We start from the raw sequence: 11370 nt of genomic DNA, 5'->3' as shown, positions 1-11370 counted from the left end.
GGGTTTGGTTCGGACCCAGGTAGAACCAGACTTAGACTCAGTTTTCGGGAATGGTATTGGGTCTGAACCTAGGTTTAATCAGATGCGCTATAAGAAAAAACAAACCCAGACCCGATAAGAGCTGCATGAACCAGACCCAGACCATACCCGGTAAAACCATATTTTTTAACATTTTTACATTGAAAACTTGTAGGTCTTAATTGGATCTTGGGTCGGGTCGGGTCTGGGTTGGGTATAAAATTTCATAAACTGTACCCAGGTACATGTATTAATCGGAACTTCTGGTCCAGACCCAGGTCTTAATCGGGTCTTATTGTTTATCACCATACCCGGACCCTATAGGGTTTGGTTTGGTTATGGTCTGGGTAAACTCCTACTGACATGACCTTCTTCCAGGTTTATGGGTATGCGCCTGTGTTTCAAAGGATCCAACTACCATATGAAAACATCTGGCCATCAAGATACAAATTGCATGGCTAACTAGTTAGCATTTTTCATACAAAACATCTGGACAACCATATTTCGGGTCAATTATGAACGGGTCTCAGATGTTGGCTCGACATGTAGGGCTTAATAAGTAGGCTTGGCTATAATTAATTAATTATATAATAAGTATTTGCATCATATGCAGCATCGCTGTATGGTGGGAATACAGCGACATGCTTGACAGCCACCCATCTTGGCATTTCTGGAGATGGGTGTGTGTGGTAACCATCTCAAGAAATGTTGAGATGGATGGTCTTCAGCAGCTGAGCTGCATGCTAAGCATGCAACTCAACTGCATAAAAAATGGACCGTCGTTGCCTGAAAAAATGACCACATACATTAATGCAAAAAATCTCTCTTTTTCTTCAGCAGCAGAGCTGCGTGGTAAGCATGCAACTCAACTGCACTGCATAAAAAATGAACCATCATTGCCTAATAAAAATGACCACATACATTAATGTAAAAATAGGTCTTTTATTTTTTAGATCCAAGGAGTTTGGCATAGTGGGATGGGGCCCAGATCAGTCTAAGTTCAAATCCCATGGGTGTCACCCCCTGTGTAAGCCTAAGTTTAAAGACTCTCTGGGGTCAAGAGGGGTAAGCCCTCAGAGTTTTACGTAGACATGGACAGAGGCCGTAGTATGGAAAGCTGAGCCAGAGGGGCTAGGTCTCTACACCTGGGGCGGTTTCTCCGAGTATGTCACCGGTCGGTTTTGATTCGGACTCGAGTGGAATCAGACTCAAACCATATTTGAGATGATGATATCGAGTCTGGAACTGGATCTAATCAGACACACCATAAGAGAAACCGTACCCGGATCCTATAAGAACTACATGAACCAAACCCGGACCATACTCAGTAAAATAACATTTTTTATCATTTTTACGGGTTTGGTATAAAATTTCACAACCCATACTCAGCTACATGTATTAATCGGACCCTTCTGGTCTGACCCGGATTCTAATTGGGTCTTCTTATTTATCACATCCTATATGGTTTGCTAGGGGTCAGGTCTGAGTCAAACCCAACCCGTTGACATCCCCCTAATCATAATGGTGACCAGTAGGGTTTGATCTGGTGCCTTCATTTCAGCACCCTCGCAACCACCTCGCTGGCCACCGGAGCGGTGGTGTGGACTACTTGGCTACTTAGGTTGTTAGAAATCACCTGAACGATGCCTAAGAAGGAGCTGCTCCACCCGTATTGCCCTGCAAGGGGAACAACAGCAACAGACATGACTATCCTGTTGGCGTTGCAGAGCATCATGACAAAGGCCAGGAGGGAGACCACCTTCACCCTCAGAGGAATGGCTTCCCCTTGCAGGCTCTGATCTCCCTCCAGACTCTGCGCCTGCACCACCACCCTTCCCCTCCTCGCCTTGATCTCCTCCTCCTCCTTGGAGAAGCCCACATTTCCGTCCGCGGCATCGCCGGACTTCTCGATCCCGATCTTTCGATCGCCGCCGATCGAGCACGCGATTCGAATTCGAGGCGCATTCTGCCAGCTTCTTCTGCTGCGAAGAGCCGTGTTCGGTCGCAGGAATGCATATGAATAAGGAGAAGCTGAGAGTGACGGAGAAACTGGCACGTCCGTCAATCGAAGCGGTATTGCAGCCATTAATGGCGATCTTTCAAAGCTCAGAATCTTTTGAATAATAGTGATAGTTTTCAAGCTCAGACTCTTGAGCTAGTGATGCATAAGAGCAAGATTTCTCCTTCTCCTCTTTTTCCTCCTCCTCCTGATAGGTAATTCTCCTTTTGTAGAAGGAGGAGAAGAAGAAGAGAGAGAAAGATTTAGAGCAGAAGGAAGAAATCAAAAGGTTAATGACTTCAATGATCTATTTTATACAGTGAAGTGAAGATTGTCAGGTAGAAGCATTAGTGACAAAATGTTAAAAACGGCAAAATATCGGCAATAAAAAACTTAGGAGATTTAGAAAGTTTTCATACATCTCACGTTTTTTTGGCAAAATCTCTGGAATAAAAAATATAAAAAATAATTTTATAAAAAATATAAATAAAACACATTTAAAATTAAAAAACTTGGGGGTTTTCAGGATAAATATCTGCTAAAAATGTAAATATCACGATATTTGTCACGGTTTAAAAATCTCGCAAAAAATTACCGTTTTAAACTTTCAGGCAATTTCAAGTGATATTATCGTAAGATTTTTATAAATCTCGCGATATTTGTGACAGAGGGTAGCAGACGTGATTGTTCACAAAATTTTATTCATCTACCGTTCTTAGCTTGAGATTCCCATCTGACATTCCCTACTGAGTAGAGAAAGGTTTGGTAGCCTCTACCACAGCTGAGCAAATCCAGTGATCGGGAAAAGAAATTACTGGATTTTGACATCCATGGCTACCAAAAGAGAGGAAGTAGACACACCTACCGGTTTTCAAATGCATTCCCTTTTATTTTTTGGAGAAAATTTGAATACCTAACTAGGGGTGTCAACGGGTCAGGTTTGGTTCGGACTCAGGTAGCTAGAACTAGACTTGGACCCGGTTTTTGGGTATGGTATTGGGTTCAGACACGGCTCTAATCAGGTCCAGCATAAGTAAAATCATACTCAGACCCGATAAAAACTACATGAACCAGACCCGGATCATACACGGTAAAACCATATTTTTTTATCATTTTCACATTGAAAAAATGTGTCTTAATCAGAACCGGGTCGGGTCTGGGTCAGGTATAAATTTTTATAAACTATACCCGAGTACATGTATTAATCAGATATTCGGATCCGGACCTGGGTCTTAATCGTGTCTTATTATTTATCACCATACCCAGACCCTATAGGGTTTGGTTCGAGTGCGGGTAAACCAGGCACGTTGACACCCCTACACCTAACCAATGTTGTCAATATCGTATCAGGCCTTGAATTGCTTTGAAAACAATTTCGGTGATCGGCCGATTTGGATTCAGAGATTGATACGTCCAACTTTCAACCAGAAAATGATCACAAAATATTTAAAAATATTTTTAACCATTTTTTGAAATTTTTAGAAAATAATTCGAATAAATCTTGTGCCGTATCGATTTCTGGCCAATACGATATGAATCGGCCGATTCAGGCTGCTTCGCACCGATACTGACAACATTGCACCAAACTTTTGAAAGGAGATCCAGTGCTCCGATTGAGTTCATTGCAAGGTACTGGGTCCAATCAACGGATGAGATGCATCCATTCTTGGCATCCACATTGTGGAATATGGGCCACTTTGTAGCGAATCTGCTCTCCAAACTTCTAGGTATGACAAGATGTACCCAGCATTTGAGAATCTTCAAAAGTCAGCAAAGTTTAGTTATGTACATCAAAGATAAACTAATTTATAATTAACTGCAGTCACTACTAGGGGTGTCAATGGATCGGGTTTGACCCAGATCTGACCCATACCAAACACTATAAGGTCAGGATTTATTTATTTTTTTGAAAGGCAAGCTGGGGTTAGGCAGACCCCTACCAGCTATACAACTACATTGGGTTTTTAACCTGCAACATCCCAGCACAAGGTGACGTGCACTAGCTGTTCCTACCAGACAAGCGGAGACTCAGTTGGTGCTATAGGATCAGGGTTTGGTGACAAAAAAAGAAGGCCGGACCTAAAGGGTCTGATTTGTATATGAAGCTGGGTATGGCTTGTGAAATTTTACACTAGACCCGGATCCGACCCAAGTTTAGGTTAAGACCTGTGATTTTTCAATGTAAAAAGATACAAATATTATTTTACAGGATATGGACCAGGTCTGGTTTATGCAATTCTTATAGGGTCCAGGTATTGTTTTCCTTGACAGACCGGGTAGGACGCGGTACTCGCATCTTTAGTTGGATCCAAGTTTGAACCCCTGGGTCCAAACCAGATCTGACCCATTGACACCCCTAGTCACTACTTACACATCTTAGAGTACACTATCCTTTTACCCTCCAGCAATTAGAATATACTATTGGTCTTACATGATAAGTTGGATTTGCAAGGCTTATCCATTAGGTGGGTTTGATTAGATATCTTCCTGATTGTTGATTTTATCGTTTTTAAGTCCTAGTTAAAATGTATGAATCTTCATATCACTATCATAATTGGTTCAACTTGAAAAGAGAGTTTGAAGTTTGCAGAAGAGAAAAAAAAATGTACCAACATATTTCTAGAGGTCATATTTGAGATTACGCCATCAATTTAATGCCCAAACAGTCAATTGCTTTTTTTTATTAACCATAACAAAATTTAGGTGTGTCTTTGAATTGTGTTGAAAACTTAGATGCCAATTTGGAAAATCACCAAAAAAAATAAAGAAAGAAAAACTACTGGGAGCATATTTTCTGGTATAAATGGATGATAACTATGTCACATAGGTGCGGGTACAGATACGGGTGCAGCGATGCTGTACTTTAAAAAAACTTAGGTGCAGAACCGTGTATATATATATATATATATATTTTAACAGTTAACACTAATGAAATAAAAAGCCAACACTAGGTGCAGCACTTTAGTATTTTTTTTATTTTGGGTCCAAAATGGACAGTTATGACACCGGGTGCCATACCCGCACTCGAGTTGAGTCGCGTCGATGCGGGCACTGCACCCTGTTGGCCGAATTCCTGTGACATAAGATGTTAAGCATCCTACATATTGAACATTTGCTTCTAAGTTATAACTCCAATCTCTTAAGAAAATTATGATTTATTAAGATTATGTCTCATTCCTTGCGAGTTTCTCTCTCCATTGGCTCTTGGCCTATCATCTCCCCCTTCTATTTTACAGGATTTTTTGTAGTTTTTTGTGAGATGATGGTGATTCATATGCATTGGATCAGATGGGAAAAACTCTGTGGCCTGCAGCCCGATTTTGGAAGGAAGAGTTGGCCTGCGAAAAATTAGGAGGCATCAATAAAATGAATCTAGCATTTCTTTTCTTTTTTAATGATGAGGAACCCTCACCGAAAAGAGAGAAAACCCTGGATAAGGTCCCACGACCACCCAGCCTTATGTGGCTCGACTCTAAAAGCTTTTTTTTTCGACATAGAAAGCTGGGGTTAGGCGGATCCCTACAAGTTATACAACTATACCATTGGGATTCGAACTAGCAACATCCCAGCACAAGGTGACCTGCCCTAACTGCTCCTGCCAGACAAGCAGAGACCCCGTTGGTGCTCACCTCTAAAAGCTAGAGACACACCTGTGAGCCATGGGGTTTTATCCCACAACCACCCAGCCTTAAGTGGCTCACTTCTAAAAGCTAGGGAGACACCGGTGCGCCAGTGGGGTTTGATCCGGCTCTTAAAATTCAGCACCTTCACAACCCTCACTGGACCGATTATTGATGAGGAGCAGTGGTGGTTTTTAAGGAAATTTGAATAGCAATTGTTACCCAAGTGCAGGCAACAGGTGTTTCATGTAGTGGTTTGGAGGTTGTGGGTTTTCAGGAACCAACTACGTCAAGGTCGGAAGCAATGTTGTCAGTATCAGTATCGGTCTGAATCGTTTGGCCAACTATTCAGGTGAATAGGCAGATACCGATTCTCAAGTGAATTGTTCTTAATCGACTAAAAATAATTAAAAAATATTTCATGTTGATTAGAACGTGACGTGTTCAAACCATTAAAATAATATTAAAAACTAATTTCACACACTTTTTACATTTATTAAAAAATAACCGATTCAGGTCAGTATCGTATACAGGCTGATACAAACAACATTGGTCAGGAGGAGTTCGTGCCAAGTTCATCAAGCATTCACTTTGGATGCTTAGTTGAGAAAATTTCCTAAAGTTGCAATGGACCCAAGAAGAGCCAGAATACATTTAGGCATGGCAATGGACCGGGGCAGGGGATGAGGTCTCCACCCTCACGCCATCTCAAAATCCTACCCTCCATTCCTGCACGGGTTTTAATTTTAACTTTGATCCCTGTAATCCTCCATCCCTGGTCCAAACAGGGTGAGGCAGGATGGGGCCCCATTTCCCCTTGGTCCACTGTCATCTCTAAAGAAGGATTGGGGATGGGGCAGTGCGAGGCGGGGATCAATGATGGGGACGGAGCGGGGTGGGAGAAAGCGTAAGTCCATCCCCGTCTCCTTCCCTGCCCCCGCACGGGTTTTGATATTAACCTCCATCCCCAGTCGAATCCCGGTAAATACATTTGCATTTGGGTGCGTTTTGGCATTATCCCACATCTGTGGCCCCCCAGCAGGAATCAAGGAAAGGAAATCGATATTCAAATTGTTTCCTTATGTTCCAAGAAGACAGCCAAATTAGCCTTATTAGTGCAGAACAAGGCTCCGCTTGTCAGGTAGGAGCAGCTCGTGCACATCACCTTGCGTTGGGACGTTGCAGGTTCAAAACCCAATGGTATAGCTGTATAACTGGTAGGGGTCTGCCTAACCCAGCTTACCTTTCAACAAAAAAAAAAGGTTGGCGACTTTATAGTGGATGGAGGTCTTAATATCAATTCAGAGTTGTCGATGCCAGAGTTTCAAGCAGCACAATATCCCGTTTCAATGAGGATGTTGGAGATCTCTAGCACTGTAAAATTTAGGAATTTTTATAATGCATGTCACATATTGTTATATGTATGTATTATGCACAAGGGGAGAAAACATGAAGACCACGAGAATAAAGAAAAAACAGATCCGCAAATAGACTCTCTGTGTTAAATTTTCAATCAAATTTATTCAATATTTCACCCATCATTAGAATCTCTGATTCCCATATATTTCAAGCTCTTGAAAAACATTGATATTTCTTTTAATCCCTAAATTAACAAATAACCTTTTTCATTTCCAGAAAGCTTCCATGATTCAGTTTAACCAGCTAAATCAAAATGTTCATTTGTGACATTATCTTTGAGGTCACTTACAGTTACATATGCCAAGAGCATTTTATTTTATCAAAAGCATACAGTCTATGAAGCTAGAATCAGCAATTCTGGCAATCAAACAGATAAGCGACGAAGTTGGTTTTACCCTCAACCGTATTAAATCAATGTGTTACAAAAACCCTGCAGGCAGAAGACTCAACAGTGGATCGTGCTCCTTTCCTGGTTACACCGTGTTCAGAAACTTTGAAGCATCAGTCCACAGTCAGATCATTTGATTATGAGATGTGCTAGTAAATGTATTACAAGTTGTAGCTACACTTAGGTGATGAAGGATTTCTGGATCTGGGCCATTGGCTACCTGGCTTGTAGCTCATTAATGCAGAATGGTTACATACTTGATGGTGGAGCAGGTTGCTAATTTTGCTTATTGAGGAGGTTGCAAGACTTTTCATGTTCTCTTTCAGTGGTTTTAATTAGCAACACGACTGGAACCAGATTAAGAGGCAGTATGGAACCAAACAGGCAGGAAGTTCATGGAGCAAAGGCACCTCAGTAATGGTGGATCACTCACCCTTTGGCGGACAGTATGGTTACAGAGAATTTGCAAGACCTGTCAAGGTTTGGCCTACCTCATGAATCGTGTGTAAGAGAGAGAGAGATTCGTTTTTTCTCCTTAGAGAACTTTTTCTTTCATTTCTTTTTGGCATATAGTCAATTATTAGCAATACCGTAATCTAATTCAGTCTTTGATTACCTTTATATAAAGCATTTACACAAGGAAATAAAGAACACATGCACTGTAAAGCATTAAACAGCATTACATGGTGATTTGGTAAATTATTATGGCAACCTAGAGAGGAAATAGATAACAAGCAGTTCAATTCAAGCTCAACTAAAACTTTTAACATGTTCACTAACCTGCTCTGACAAGTATACAAGAACCCTGTACTCAGTGGTTGACAGTGAGCTAAAAGCCAAGATGTCAATGGCCAAATTTAGAAATACCATCAGACCTAAACTAATAGAATTCAGTCTATAGGAAGAGACTTTTACCAACAATTCACTCTTGATCAAATTCTCAACATGGCATCAAGTTTCCACCACTTAACTAACACAAAACATAACCCCCAATAGTGTAGACCATGTATGGAATTACAGATATGACATTCCTCAGGTGCACAGACACCAATCTGCAAGAAAAATCATCAGGTCCCAAAAGTTTCAGCAAAATTAACTAACATCAACCTTGCTATCCATGTTTCTGTGTCAATGCTTATAGAGACTAATCTCATTTCCCCAACTAAAAAATAACATTTTCCATAAGTATGGACTATGGAGCAAACCTCTGAGCTCTCATCACAGAACTCATGTTTTACAAGGTATTGCATTCAAATGTGTGATCCAAGATTTTGAGCAACACAAAGGAAACATCTTCAGGAGATCTATAGCCAACAAAATTAGACTATTTTTTATAACCTTTCAGGGGGCAAGACAAGGATTCAAATGCGATGATGTCCTTTCTAATGACCCTATTTGCATTATAAACCCTAAGTTTGTGATCTTCCTAAGGAGCTAATCTTCCCAAAGCTCTGAATGACCAACAAAACAATGTATTCATCATTAAAAGTTGGCGTGTGGGGACAACCATCTTCTCAATTCGCTCGCATATAACTTCCTGGTAAAATTAAATAACTAAGACCACACAGCTCATCCAGAACTAAGGATCACTAAAGCAAGCCCCATAATCGCAATAAAAGCAAAGATCTACCACCAACTATCCAGTTTCATCAGTAGTGACCAAATTTAATGCCATCATGAAGCCCTTATCATATGAAGATTCCGAACCCAGCAACAATCAGGTGAGAGACTGAGGCACTACGAGCTATGATCCTTGATAAATACCAGTAAATACCTGCTAATGAGGCTCACAGCATAATTTACCAAGGTTGCCAGACTAGGTAGCGGAAGCAGGAAATGATACTGGAAGCAGAATCGTGAAGCGAGATATTTTAAAGTTTGTAGGAAGCTAGAGGTATCAATTTGAATGTGAAACAAGAATAAACAAGAAAGGAATATGAGAACTGAATAGGAATCCAACAAGCAAATAAAAACTAAAATACAATTGATTAATCTTATATTTAATGATTTTCAGTAAAAGAATTAATTTTTTGTTAAAATCTTAATGATGGTGGTTACCCGTTTAGAGAAAGCATATGGGAAGTGGGTGGAAGCCTGAGAGAAGCACATGAAAAGAGATGTGAGGAAAGCATATAGGAAGCATGAACAATGCATGTGGGGAAGCATACAAGAAGCGCGAGGTAATCCAGATTCCGATGAGGTTTCAGAAGCGAGTATTCCACTTCCAAAGCTAGTTTCTGGGAAGAGCGCTTCCCATGTACCTAAGAAGCTTTCGCATAATCGAACATGCATTTTCATGAGAAATTTCAATCACAACAAATAAAGGAAAAGAAATGGAAGGAAATGACTGCAGAACACAATAACAGTAAAAAGGTAAAGATCATTAACCAAACAGTTTGGCATTCGTGCACCAATACAACCAAATCCGTACGCGGGTTTTACAATTCTGATCCTTTTAGAATTCATCAATATCAGCCGAGTGGAAAACAAAACTTTCTTTAGCAAAGAAACCAAACAGATACAGGCATAATTGCCAAACAGTGTCATATGAACTATGTACATCGCAGAAACACCATGATCTTTGCCAGATAGAGAATTTACCTCCATCTCCACGTCAAAAACACAGATCAGTAACTGCCACGCTCCGCGGCCTTCTCCTCCTCATACTTGATCCCTTCCTCCTGAGCGATCCCACCAACGGCGCCTGCGACTGCCCCAATCGCCAGCCCCACTCCCAACCCCGACTTCCCTCCGTTCCCTCTTCGAGCCCCGCTTCCGTGGTACAAAGAGGAAGAGGGCGACGAATCGAATGGGGCGGAAGGGCTGGAATCGTACCCAGCACGATTGTAATAGTGGGTCGCCACAGGCGGGAGCGGCCGCAGGGACGAAGAAGGGGGCAGAGATTTGGGTTGGGAGAAGCGATTAGAGTAGAAATTAGGGCTCGAAGAAGCGAGATCGGTGCACTGATACAATGAGTATTTGTCGGAACCCTTCAATTGGGAGAGGGAAGGGGGGGAGTAGCCGGATGACTGCCGTAGGGCCGGGGGCGGCGAGTTTCCAGCGCAATTTGGCTGCCCCTGGACGGCGATCTTGAGCTTGAGCTTGAGCTTGCCCTGTGGTCGGCCAAAGGGGCGGCGGAGCTTGAGGGTTAGGAGGCGAGGGGAGTCAAAGAGGGCGTCGGAGAGGGGGAGGCGGGCTGAGCCGACGACGAGGGGATCGGAGGAGAAGGGTGGTGGTCTTTGTAGGAATGGAGGACGTTGAGGGTGATGGAGGATATGGAGAGCGGGCGGGAGAGGGAGAACCGATGGTTCCAGACGGGGTTGGTGCCTCCGAAGGTGTTGACGGCGGTGGGGAGGCAGCAGGAGAGGTCGATCTAGGCGACGACGTAGGGCCTGAGGTGGCCACTCCGCCAGTTGATGTTCTTGAGGTGCTTGGCGGAGACAATCGTCAGGTCGATGTCCAGGAGGAGCTTAGTCGTCGGCGGCGATGCCATCTCGGCCAGAAAGAGAGAGAACATTCATCATTCAACATTACCAAAATACATCCAACAGAATATTGGATGAGAGAGGAACATAAGAGTAAGCAACCACAGTCTAAACGGTGACTGTTCACAGTTCAGAGTACAAGCAGATCCAACCCTCGTCTCTACTCTATGTAATTGAAGAGCCCCTAAAAAGATGTTGTTTCTTTCAGTCCAGATCGCCCACCATGCTGAAAACAACCATACCCACCACAATAATCTCCATTTTTTTGTGTCGTAAAATCATGGGACCAAGCAAGAGGTCACGAATAACGAAACTCAGACAAGTTTGAACAGACGGTGTACCCCAAGTTTGAAAAAATAGGTCTAGAACGATCGGGCAAAACCAAAATAGGTGGGCCGTGTCCTCTACTGCCTTCTCGCAAAGAACACACATGCTGGGAAA

This window comes from Nuphar pumila, chromosome 9 (genome assembly GCF_984573655.1).
Source record: "Nuphar pumila chromosome 9, dmNupPumi1.hap1.1, whole genome shotgun sequence".
In the NCBI taxonomy this organism is placed as follows: Eukaryota; Viridiplantae; Streptophyta; class Magnoliopsida; order Nymphaeales; family Nymphaeaceae; genus Nuphar; species Nuphar pumila.
Note: the sequence above shows the minus strand (reverse complement) of the source record.